General features: G+C 38.6%; 1 pseudogene; it reads right to left on the bottom strand.

The window, feature by feature from the left end:
* Window positions 1-338: 338 nt before the first annotated feature.
* LOC125175436 (ATP synthase subunit beta, mitochondrial-like) lies at window positions 339-1,910 on the bottom strand (annotated as a pseudogene).
* Window positions 1,911-13,042: the final 11,132 nt, after the last annotated feature.

The following is a 13,042-nucleotide window of genomic DNA, read 5'->3' as shown; positions in this document are numbered from 1 at the left end:
CATACACATATACATATACATATACATATATATGTATATCATCTGAGCTTTTAGTGAGTCACAATCTTTTTTCTGGTGAAGTATCTTGCCTTGATGTTGGCTACGGTGGCTGTGGCGATTTCTGAAAATAAGACAACAGTAAAGTTTGCAGCATGAATTAACTCCCTTTTTTTGAAGGGTATACATTTTATTAGAAACCTTTAATACTCTTCAGACATAATACAATGTCTTCAGGAAAGGCTCTCATGTGGTCTCTAGTATAAACTGAGATTTTTGGATTAGGGGCAAGGAGAGGGACAGCATCAAAAACGAGTGCTTAGTTTGCCAAAAAGATCCCCTCATGAATGCTCTTCAGCTAGCTTACCAGATTTTTCCATAGCTTCTTCAATGTGACCTACCATATAGAAGGGCTGTTCTGGGAGATGGTCATATTCACCTGCTAAAATCTGTTAGAATCCTTTGATGGTCTCCTTCATACTCTCCTTCATAGGTATCACCTTCCCCATGTGATCTATGAAAACCTCAGCAATCTGGAATGGCTGACACAAGAAAGGCTGTATTTTTCTGTGCATGGGATACCGTCAACTTGTCTTCCTCAGAAAGTTCATCCATACCCAGGGTGGCAATGATGTCCTAGAGGGATTTTTAGTCCTATAAGATCTTTGGTACCCCATAGGCAACATCATAATACTCATTTCCAACAATGTTGGGATCCAGGATTCCAGAGGTGGAATCCAAAGGATCCACAGCTGGATAGACACCTAACTCAACAATAGCATGGGACAATACAGTGGTAGCATCCAAATGGGCAGGGGGAAGTGTCAGTAAAATCATCAGCAGGTACAGAGGTAATAGATCCCTTCTTGGTGGTGGTGATTCTTTCCTCCATGGTACCCATATCAGTAGCCAGGGTAGGCTGACAGCCCACAGCAGGAGGAATTCTGCCCAATAAAGCAGACACCTCAGACCCAGCCTGGGTGAAGTGAAAGATGTTACCTATAAATAGCAGTACATCTTGACCCTCTTGGTCTCTGAGTATTCAACAATAGTCAGTCCATCCAGAGTTACCTTGTAATGAGCACTAGGTGGTTTATTCATTTGACCATACACCAGCGCTACCTTGGGGGTAGCATCTTTTAAGGTGATAACACCAGACTCAATCACTCATAGTTTGTCATTGCCTTCATAGGTCCTCTCAAAAATACCAGAGTATTTGTGACAAACACAGAGTAACCACCATGGGCTTTGATGACATTGTCGATTAACTCCATGATCAGTACTGTCTGGCAAACTCCAGCACCAATAAAGAACCCCGTTTTTCCTCCTTTGGCATAGGGTTCCAGCAGATCCACAACCCTGATAGCAGTAACCAGAATTTCTTGTTCAAAACTCATCTCCATGAACTCAGGAGTCTCGGCATGAATAGGTGCAAACTTGATGGGGCCTCCCTCATCAATGGTTTCTCCAATGACATTCATGATTCTGCCCAAGGTCTCAAAACCAACAGGAATTTTGACTGGTGCACCACAATACAGGACTTTCTGGCCTCTAACTAAGCCTTTTGTACCCTCCATGGCAATAGTCCTTACAGTGCTCTCACCCAAATGCTGAACCACCTCCAAAACCAACCCTGTCTCTCTGCCTTTCACTTCCAGTACATTTAGGATGGGTGGTAGTCTCTCATCAAAGTGAAAACCTACCACTGCACTGATGACCATCAGCATATCCCCAGTGGCAGTTCCTGCCTTCAGGGAAGGAGATGTTTAGGCAGCATAGTCTCTGGCAAGCTGGAGTGCTGCCAGGGTGGCCTGCAGTAAGACCTAGGCTTGGCATAGCAGTGTGGAGGGGCCAAGTCCCCACAGGGCCCTGGAGGCCAAGGTAGAGGCCACACAACCTATAGAACCCAACATGGCAGATCGTGGGAGTGGACTCTAGCTTTTCTCTTCACAGATAGTTTCTCTGTAGCAGGACATGCTGTTGATATCATTTTACCCACAGTAGATCTTCTTACAAAATTGGAGTCAATCATCTCAAACCCTGCCACTCCTCTATCAACTAATAAGATTTAGAAATCTTTTGTTATCATTTCAACAATATTCACAGTATCTTTACCAAGAATACTCTCCATCTCAAGAAACCATTTCCTTTGTTTATCCATAAGAAGTAACTTCTCATACATGAAAATTTTATCATGAGATTATAGCAATTCAGTCACAATCTTCAGGCTCCACTTCGAATTCTAGTTCTTTTGCTATTTCTACCACAGTGGAGTTATTTCCTCCATGGAAGTCTTGAGCCCCTCAGAGTCCTCCATGAGGATTAGAATCACCTTCCTCCAGACTCCTGTTAATGTTGATATTTGGCCTCTTTCCATGAATCACAAGTGCTTTTAAAGGCATCTAGAATGGTAGATACTTTCCAAAATATTTTCAATTTATTTTGCCCAGATCTATCAGAGGAATCACTATATATTGAAGCCACAGCCTTACAAAATGTCTTTCTTAAATAATAAGACTTGAAACTTACTCCTTGATCCATGAGCTACAGATTGAATGTTGTGTTAGGCATGAAAACAATACATACATGTCATTGTGCATATCCATCAGAGCTCTTGGGTAACCAGGTACATTGTCATTGAGTAGAAATATTTTAAAATAGATTTTTTTTTTAGCAGTAGGTTCCAACAATGGGCTTAAAATATTCAGTAAATCATGTTGTAAAGGGATGTGTTGTCATCCAGGCTTTGTTTTTCCATTTCTAGAACACAGTCATAGTAGCTTTAGCATAATTCTTAGGCCCTAGAGTTTTCAGAATGATAAATGAGCATTGGCTTCAACTTAAAGTCACCAGCTGTATTAGCCCTTCATAAGAGTATCTTTGAAGCCAGGCACTGAGTTCTGCTCTCCAGCTCTGAAATTCCTAGATGACATTTTTTTTCCCATATAAGGCTCTCTTTTCTGACCAACCTCTGCTACTTTCAAACTTTTCTTCTGTAGCTTTTTCACCTCTCTCAGACTTCATAGAGTTGAAGAGTGTTAGGGCCTTGCTCTGGATTAGGCTTCGGCTTAAGGGGATGTTGTGGCTGATTCAATCCTTTATCCAGACCACTCAACTTTTCTCCATATCAGCAATAAGGTTGTTTTGCTTTCTTGTCATTCATTTGTTCACTGAAGTAACACTTCTGATTTCCTTCAATAACTTTTCCTTTGCTTTTCCAACTTGGCTGTTTGCTATAAGACACCTACATTTTGGCTGATCTCAGCTTTTAACATGCCTTCCTTACTAAGATTAATTAATTCTAACTTTTAATTTAAAGTGAGAGATGTACAACTCCTTCCTTTTAGTTGAACACTTATAGGCCATTTGGCCTAACTTTGATATTATTGTGTCTCAGGGAATAGAGAGGCCTGAGGTCAGGGAGAGAAATAGGAGAACAGCCAGTCAGTGGAGCAGTCAGACACACAGAAATTTTAGTGATTAAGTTTGCAGCATTATTTGGGTGTAGTTTATGGCACCTGAAAACAATTACAACAGAAACATCAGAGAGAGGAGATCTAACATGGCTGAGAAGTAGGGGGACTTGAAGTTCCCTCATCCCTCAAACACAGCAGTCTAGAGGCTAGAGGACTTTGAATTCCAGGAGTCCAGGTTGCAGAATGACAGAGACATCTCCAGAGGTCCACGGGGACAACCTGGCAGGCCATAGGTGTGTGATTGCAAACTGGGAGAGATAAAATGGTCAGCGTAGGTATGGAGGGAAGGGATCCCCTTTTGCAGAGAGACAAAGGGAAGAGAGAGAGGCTGAGGAAGTGTATGACTATATTTGGACAAGAGAAAAACATGAACCAGGGATCATTAAAAAAACAAAAACAAAAACAAAAACAGAGAAAGATGCAATTACTAACCATGGGGCTTTCTCCAGACTGGGGTCGGCTGCCCTGTTCTCGCACCTGGGGAGGAGGGGCGCCAGCCCCATGTTTCAGAGGGGCAACTAGTTCAGAGGAGCAGTCCACAGTGGGAGAAAGCAATCCCCTCCCTTGAGTGCTGTGGAAAGAAGGTACATAGCTGTTCAAAGGACAAAGGACCCACCCTGCACCCACCAGCCAGAGGCCATTTACTGGTGGAGCACAGCAGCACTTCCCTGGAACCAGGGCGCACAGAGCAGGACCCTTTAAGACAGTGGGGTTTAAATCCCAGCCAAGCCCCAGGGAGGCGAGGGAGTCAGCAGAGTGGGACAAACTGCCTCCTTCCTGCCTGCATGGCACTGTAAGGAGAACCTTCAGTGGAGCAGAGTGGCACTTCCCTGGAATCAGGGCACATGGAGCAGGACCCTTTAGGATATCTGGGTTTGAATCCCAGACAAGACCCGGGGAGTCGCAGGACACTGTGGAGTGGGAAAACAAACAGACAAACAAAAAACGGCCCACTTGCACCCACGCAGCACTATGAGGACTGTCTGAAGAGAATGGTTTGGGACACCCTGTCTGGGGAGGAGAGACTTGGGATGTCACTTTTTTCTCCCCATCGCCAACAAGGTGGGGCCTCAGTGAAAGGACAGTGGGCCCACAGTGGAGACGGGACTTGCCTACATAAAACCAAGCCACTCCATGCCTGGTAACTGCCTATCTATGGAAAGTGACCCTTACCAACCAGACAGCCCCTCCTCCAGACCAGCACTGCCACCCATTCCAAGGCACCCAGTGGTTTTCATTTTCTGATGTAATTCTTCAACAATTCTTTATATATATATATTCTTCCTTTTCTCCTTCTTGTTTCTTCCCTTCTCTAGTCTGGTTATTCTGGTTGTTGGCTTGTTTAAGCAGACATATTTAATCTATTCTCTTTATACCTGTTTTATATCTCCTTTATTTTCTTCTCTCTCTCTGGATTAAGCCATATAGATTCTCTGTCTGGTCAATTTTCTTTTCTTTCCTTTTTCTCCACCCCTGTCATTTCTCTCTTTGTATGAGATAAGTCCTCTTCCACCACCACCACCACTTCCCTCTCATTGTTTTTTTTTTCTTGTTTTAATTTTTGTTTTCCAGAGCTGCTTCAATGAACAAATCAAAGCACACCTGGTGGAGGGTCCAAAACCTCATTAAGAGTAGGGAGATAAAGCAACCAGAGTCACAACAACAGAGAGCATGTAACACACTCCAAAATACACCTCCTGAAGATCCAGGCCATGGACAGTGTATGACCCCTCTTTAATATAGTAGTGCTCACAGGTGCAAGGCACATAACAAGCTCTTAAAACACATAAGGGACAGAAAACTAGCCAAAATGATGAAACAGAAGAATTATTAAAAGAAATTCCAGAAAGAAGTGACAGCTCTAGAATTGCTCCAAACAGATATAAACAATATATCTGATCAAGAATTTAGAACAATAGTCATAAGATTAATTGCTGGTTTTGAAAAAAGCGTAGAAGACAGCAGAGAATCTATTGCCGCAGAGATCAAGGAACTATAAAATAGTCATGACAAATTAAAAAATGATGCAAATGAGGTGCAAAATAAACTAGATGCGGTGACAGGGAGGATCGAAGTGGCAGAGGAGAGAATAAGTGAAATACAAGATAAAATTATGGAAAAAGATAAAGCTGAGAAAAAGAGAGATAAAAAAAAATTCTAGACCATGGGGAGAGAACTAGAGAACTAACTGATTCAATGAAATGTAATAATATCCATATCATAGGAGTTCCAGAAGAAGAGAGAAAGAAAGAGAGAAAGGGGCAGAAGGTGTATTTGAACAAATCATAGCTGAGAACTTCCCCAATCTAGGGAGGGAAACAGACATTGGAATCCAGGAGGAACAGAGAACTCCCTTCAGACATAACAGGACTCAATCTTCTGTGTGACATATAGTGAAACTGGTAAAATACAAAGATAAAGAGAGAATTCTGAAAGCATCTAGGGGCAAATGGGCTTTGACCTACAAGGGTTGACACATAAAGGTAGTAGCAGACCTATCTACTGAAACTTGGCAGGCCAGAAGGGAGTGGGAGAAAATATTCAATGTGCTGAATAGGAAAAATATGCAGCCAAGAATCCTTTATCCACCAAGGCTGTCATTCAGAATAGAAGGAGAGATAAAGGTTTTCCCAGAAAAATAATAACTGAAGGAATTCATCACCACTAAACCAGCCCTACAAGAAATCCTAAGGAGGACTCTATGAGTAGAATGTTGCAAAGACTACAAAGGACCAGCGACATGAAACCCATAGATAACACATGACAGATAAGCATGAAACCCATAGATAACACAATGACACTAAGTCCATATCTTTCAATAATAACACTGAATGTAAATGGACTAAATGCTCCAATCAAAAGACACAGGGTATCAGAATGAATTAAAAAAACAAAAAACAAAAAACAAAACAAAAACAAAAAAACCAAGACCTCTCTATTTGCTGTGTACAAGAGACCCATTTTAGATCTCAGGATACCTGCAGATTGAAAGTGAGGGGATGGGGAAGTCAAAAGAAAGCTGGCGTAGCCACACTTATATCAGACAAACTAGATGTTACTCTAAAGGCTGTAACAAGAGATGAAGAAGGGCATCATAATATCATATCACAATTACAGGGTCTATCCATCAAGAAGAGCTAACAATTATAAATGTTTATGCACTGAAAATGGAAGCATCCAAATATATAAAACAATTAATCACAAACATAAGCAATCTTATTGATAAGATTGTGATAATTACAGGGGACTTTAATACTCCACTTACAAGAATGGACAGATTATCTAGACAGAAAATCAATAAAGAAAAAATGACCCTGAATGATACACTGGGGCAAATGGACTGGACTGATATATTCAGAACTTTTCATCCAAAAGCAGCAGAATACACATTATTCTCGAGTGTACATGGAACATTTTCTAAGATAGATCACATACAGAGTCACAAAACAGCCCTCAATAAATATAAAAGAATTGAGATCATACCATGCACATTTTCAGATCACAATGCTATGAAACTTGAAATCAACCACAGGAAAAAGTTTGGAAAACCTCCAAATGCATGGAGGGTAAAGAACATCCTACTAAAGAATGAATGGGTCAACCAGGCAATTAAAGAAGAAATTAAAAAATATATGCAAAAAAATGAAAAAGAAACCACGTCCCTTTGGGGATACAGCAAAGAGAGTCCTAAGAGGAAAATACATTGCAATCCAGGCCTATCTCAAGAAACAAGAAAAATCAAATACAAAATCTAACAGCACACCTAAAGGAACTAGAAGCAGAATAGCAAAGAAACCCCAAGCCCAGCAGAAGAAGAGAAATAATAAAGATTAGAGCAGAAATAAACAATAAGGAACCCCCCCCAAAAAAAAAACCCAGTAGAATACATCAATGAAACTAAGAGCTGTTTTTTTGAAAAAATAAACAAAATTAATAACCCCCTAGCCAGACTTCTCAAAAAGAAAAGAGAGAGGATCTAAATAGAAAAAATCATGAATGAAATTAGATTTATCACAACCAACCCTCAGAAATACAAACAATTTTCAGAAAATACTATGAAAAATTATATGCCAACTGGACAACCTGGAAGAAATGGAAAAATTCCTAGACACCCACACACTACCAAAAGTCAAACGGGAATAAATAGAAAATTTGAACAGACCCATAACTAGTGAAGAAATTGAAGTCATTTATCAAAAATCTCCCAACAAATAAGAGTTCTGGGCCAGATGACTTCCCAGGGGAATTCTACCAGACATTTAAAGCAGAGTTAATCCCCATCCTTCTCAAGCTGGTCCAAAAAAATAGAAATGGAAGGAAAGCTTTCAACTCATTCTATGAAGCCAGCATTACCTTGGTTGCAAACCATACAGAGACCCTACAAAAAGGACAATTACAGGCCAATATCCCTGATGAATATGGATGCAAAATTCTCAAGAAAATACTAGCCAATCGAATTCAACAGCATATAAAAATAATTATTCATGATGATCATGCGGGATTCATTCCTAGGCTGCAGGCCTGGTTCAATATTTGCAAATCAATCAATGTGATATATCACATCAATAAAAGTAAGGATAAGAACCATATGATCCTGTCAATAGATGCAGAAAAATAATTTGACAAAATACAGCATTCTTTCTTAACCCTCAAGAAAGTCGGGACAGAAAGAACATACCTAAACATATAAAAGCCATATATGAAAAGCCCACAGCTAATATCATCCTCAATGGGGAAAAACTGAGAGCTTTCTCCCTGAGATCAGGAACATGACAGGGATGTCTACTCTCACCACTGTCATTTAACATAATTTTGGAAGTCCTAGCATCTGGAATCAGACAACAAAATGAAATCAAAGGCATCAAAATTGGCAAAGAAGCCAAACTTTCACTTTTCACAGATGACATGATACTCTACATGGAAAACCCAGAAGACCCCACCAAAAAGCTGCTAGAACTGATAATGAATTCAGCAAAGTCTCAGGATACAAAATCAGTATACAAAAACCAGTTGCATTTCTATATACCAATAATGAAGCAACAGAAAGAGAAATAAAGAAGTCAATCCCATTTACAATTGCACCAAGAACCATAAAATACCTAGGAATAAACATAACCAAAGATGTAAAGGATCTGTATGCTGAAAACTATAGGAAACTAATGAAGGAAATTGAAGAAGACACAAAGAAAAGGAAAAACATTCCATGCTCAAGTATTAGAAGAATAAATATTGTTAAAATGTCAATACTACCCAAAGCTATCTACACATTCAATGCAATCCCAATCAAAATTGCACTGGCATTCTTCTCAAAGCTAGAACAAACAATCCTAAAATTTGTATTGAACCACAAAAGACCCTGAATAGCCAACATAATAATGAAGAAGAAAACCAAAGTGGGAGGCATCACAATCCCAGACTTTAGCCTCTACTACAGAGCTGTAATCATCAAAACAGTATGGTATTGGCACAAAAACAGACACATAGACCAACGGAATAGAATAGAGAACACAGAATGGGACCCACAAATATATGGCCAACTAATCTTTGACAAAGCAGGAAAGACTATCCAATGGAAAAAAAGATAGTCTCTTTAGCAAATGGTGCTGTGAGAACTGGACTGCAACATGCAGAATAATAAAACTGGACAACTTTCTCACCCCGTTCACAAAAATAAGCTCAAAATGGTTGAAAGACCTAAATGTGAGACAGGAAACCATCGAAACCTTAGAGGAGAAAACAGGCAACAACCTCTTTGACCTCAGCCATAGCAATGTCTTGCTCTACATGTCTCCAAAGGCAAGGAAATTAAAAGCAAAAATTAACTATTGGCACCTCATCAAGATTAAAAGCTTCTGCACTACAAAGGAAACAATCAACAAAACTAAAAGCCAACTGATGGAATGGGAAAAGATATTTGCAAATGACATAACAGATAAAAGGTTAGTGTCCAAAATCTGTAAAGAAGTTACCAAACTTGGGGTGCCTGGGTGGCTTAGTCGGTTGAGTGTCCGACTCAGGCTCAGGTCATGATCTCACATTTTGTGGGTTCGAGCCCCACATCAGGCTCTGTGCTGACCGCTTGCTCAGAGCCTGAAGCCTGCTTCAGATTCTATGTCTCCTTCTCTCTCTTCCCCTCCCCGGCTCACACTTTTTCTCACTGTTTCTCAAAAATAAATAAATGTAAAAATTTTTTTTAAATACAAAATAAAAAAAAGAAGTTACCAAACTCAGCACCTGAAACACAAATAACCCAGTGAAGAAATGGGCAGAAGATATAGACACTTTTCCAAAGAAGACATCCAGATGGCCAACATGACACATGAAAAGACACATGAAAAGATGCTCAACGTCACTCATCATCAGGGAAATACAAATCAAAACCACAGTGAGATACCACCTCACAGTGTTTAGTGTGGCTAAAATTAACAACTTGGGCAACAACAGATGCTGGTGCAGATGTGGAGAAATGGGAACCCTCTTGAACTAATGGTAGGAATGCAAACTGGTGCAGCTGCTCTGGAAAAGTGTGGAGGTTTCTCAAAAAATTAAAAATAGAACTACCTTATGACCCAGCAATAACACTACTAGGTATTTACCCAAAGAATACAAAAATACTGATTCAAAGGATCACATGCACCCTGATGTTTATAGCAGCACTACCAACAATAGCCAAATTATGGAAAGAGCCTAAATGTCCATCAATGGATGAATGGATAAAAAAAGATGTGGTTTATATATACAATGGAATATTACTTGGCAACCACAAAGAATGAAATCATGCCATTTGCAGCAATGTGGATGGAACTGGAGGGTATTATGCTAAGTGAAATAAGTCAGTCAGAGAAAGACAGATATCATAAGTTTCACTCATATGTAGAACTTGAGAAACTTAACAGAAGACCATGAGGGAAGGGAAGGGGAAAAAATGGTTACAAACAGAGAGGGAAGGAGGCAAACTGTAAAAGACTCTTAAATAAATAGAACAAACTGAGGGTTGATGGGGGTGAGGGGGTAGAGTGGAAAATGGATGATGGGAATTAAGGAGGGCACTTGGGATGAGCACTGGATGTTGTATGTAAGTGATGAATCACAGAAATCTACCCCCAAAACCAAGAGCACACTGTATACCCTGTATGTTAGCCAATTTGACAATAAATTATATTAAAAAAAGGAAACATCAGAGATCACTGGTCACAGATTATCATAACAAATATAATAATTTAAAAGTTTAAAATACTCTGAGAATTACCAAAATGTGGCACAGAATCATAGAGTGAGTAAATACTGTTGGAAAAATGGTGCCTATAGAGTTGCTTGGCACAGGCTTGCTACAAATCCTCTATTTATAAAAAATACAGTATCTATGAAACACAGTAAAGCAAAGGACAATAAAATGAGGTATATCTGCATATTTTTTTCAAGCACACACAGAACATTAAAAAAAATTGCTAATGTACTAAAACACAATGGGGGATTAAAAATGACAATATCACAGAGGTGACACTCTGTGATCCCAATGTGACAGCAAAAAATTATATCTAAACTCTTTTCATTTGGAAATATCAAAACATATTTCTAAATAACCAACTGGTAATGGAAATTGTAATTGAAATAAAGTAACCAATAATAGTTAAAGGAAAGCGAAAGCTTTACACATTATCACAGAGAAGATCAAACAAAGCTCAACTTTGAGGAACATTATACCATCAGTGCACATTTATACATTAAAAAATATAAAGTATGACATAAGCATTTTGCTTACATAATCAAAAAACAGTAAAATCACAAATTCAAAAAAATGATTGATTTAAGAAAAATGAAAGTTGGAACTTACAAAATAGAAACAAAATAATCAAACACAGGGCGCCTGGGTGGCTAAGTGCGTTAAGCGTCTGCCTGCAGCTCAGGTCATGATCTCGCAGTTTGTGAGTTCAAGCCCTGTGTTGGGCTTTGTATTTACAGCTGAGAGCCTGGAACCTGCTTCAGATTATGTGTCTCCCTCTCTCTCTCTGCCCCTCCCCTGCTCATGCTCATGTTTCTCTCTCTCAAAAATAAATAAACATTAAAAAATTTTAAAAAAAGTTAATCAAAGACAGAATTGTCAAGACCATAATCTACAAAAAAAGTAGTCCATAATTTTGACTAAGAAAGGAAGAAAATATAGGTAAGTAACAAAAAATCATATAAAAACCTTTGTGTCCATAGTAGTAAAAAGTTAAGCAAACATTTATTAGACAAATGTATCTCAAAATATTTTTTGAAATTTTAAATAAAATCAACTTCTAAATATTAAAAATATCAAATTGGCAATTAAAGTCTAGCCACACAAATGTAGTTGTTTATCAGATGAGTTTTATCCAACCTGAGGATCATACCAAACGGTAGTATATTTTATGAATACAGATATATGTAACAAAGTATAAAGACATGAATGTCATTAATAGTTACCTGCCATTATTCTTCCAACGAAAGAAGCACAAACAGATGGAGAATAAAACTTCAGCTATATCTTTAATGTTTAATTGCCTAAAAAGAGAAAATAGACATTTGAAAAAAATAAGAAAATGTTAATGTATCTTTCATCTTTGAGTTGCATAAGATGAAGCTCAGAACAAATTTCCCCAAAATGTGCCACTTAGACATGTGAACTATTTTGAGCTGAGAGCAATTAAGACCCAGGAAACTGAAGAAAAAATTTCACCTGTTCCTAGACTACCTAACATCATTTAGATAAGGGCCTGGCCCAGAACAAGAGCTGTTAACTAAGAGATAATCTTTTTTATCTGAATGAACTATCTATCTGTATGGAAGGATGAATATCTAACTACCATTTTCGCTTCTTTTTTTGTCTTATGAATCGCCCTCCTGTTTTTGAGGCCCTAGGTCTCTATCCCATTCCTCAGCTCAAAATGGCAAAAAAGCCTGAATTGTCTAGCTTGTTCTTGGGTTTCATATTCTTATGGAGCCCCACATACTATTTTTTTTCTCCTGCTAATCTGTTTTAGGTTAATGTGATTATTAATAGACTGGCCAAAGAACATAGAAAGTTAGAAGGGATTTTTCTTCTTATTCAACAGGTACATAAAAATATGTTTTGCTTTCCTGTAATTTGTGAGTTTAAAATTTTATTTAAAAGATAAATATGCAAAATAGAATGTGGATAGGAATAGATAAGCATAAACCAATGAAGTGCCTACAAAAGTTGTTAAGCAAGGTAGGGGATTGAAAGCATTGTTTTTCTCCCTTATATGGCTGATGAACAGCTTGAAGAAAAATACATTTTGCTAAGAATTTCATATCATAAGGCATTCAGGCAAAGGGCAAGAAAAGAGCTTTTGTTGATCTCTAGTCGTCTTTCAGGCATTCTGTTATCCATGAACTAGACAAACATGACCTATTTAATCTTCACTCCAAATCCATAGTGAAGTAATATACCCAATACACAGGGAATATGTGGTTCAGGAAAGGTAAATAATCTGCTTATTTTCATACAGTGGGTAACTGATGGGAAAGGGATTTGAACCCATATCAGTTTAACCCCCAAATATAGTAATAACCTGATGTTGATG

The sequence above is a fragment of the Prionailurus viverrinus genome, chromosome C2, assembly GCF_022837055.1.
Source record: "Prionailurus viverrinus isolate Anna chromosome C2, UM_Priviv_1.0, whole genome shotgun sequence".
Classification (NCBI taxonomy): domain Eukaryota; kingdom Metazoa; phylum Chordata; class Mammalia; order Carnivora; family Felidae; genus Prionailurus; species Prionailurus viverrinus.
This window is presented reverse-complemented; position numbering and strand designations above follow the sequence as displayed.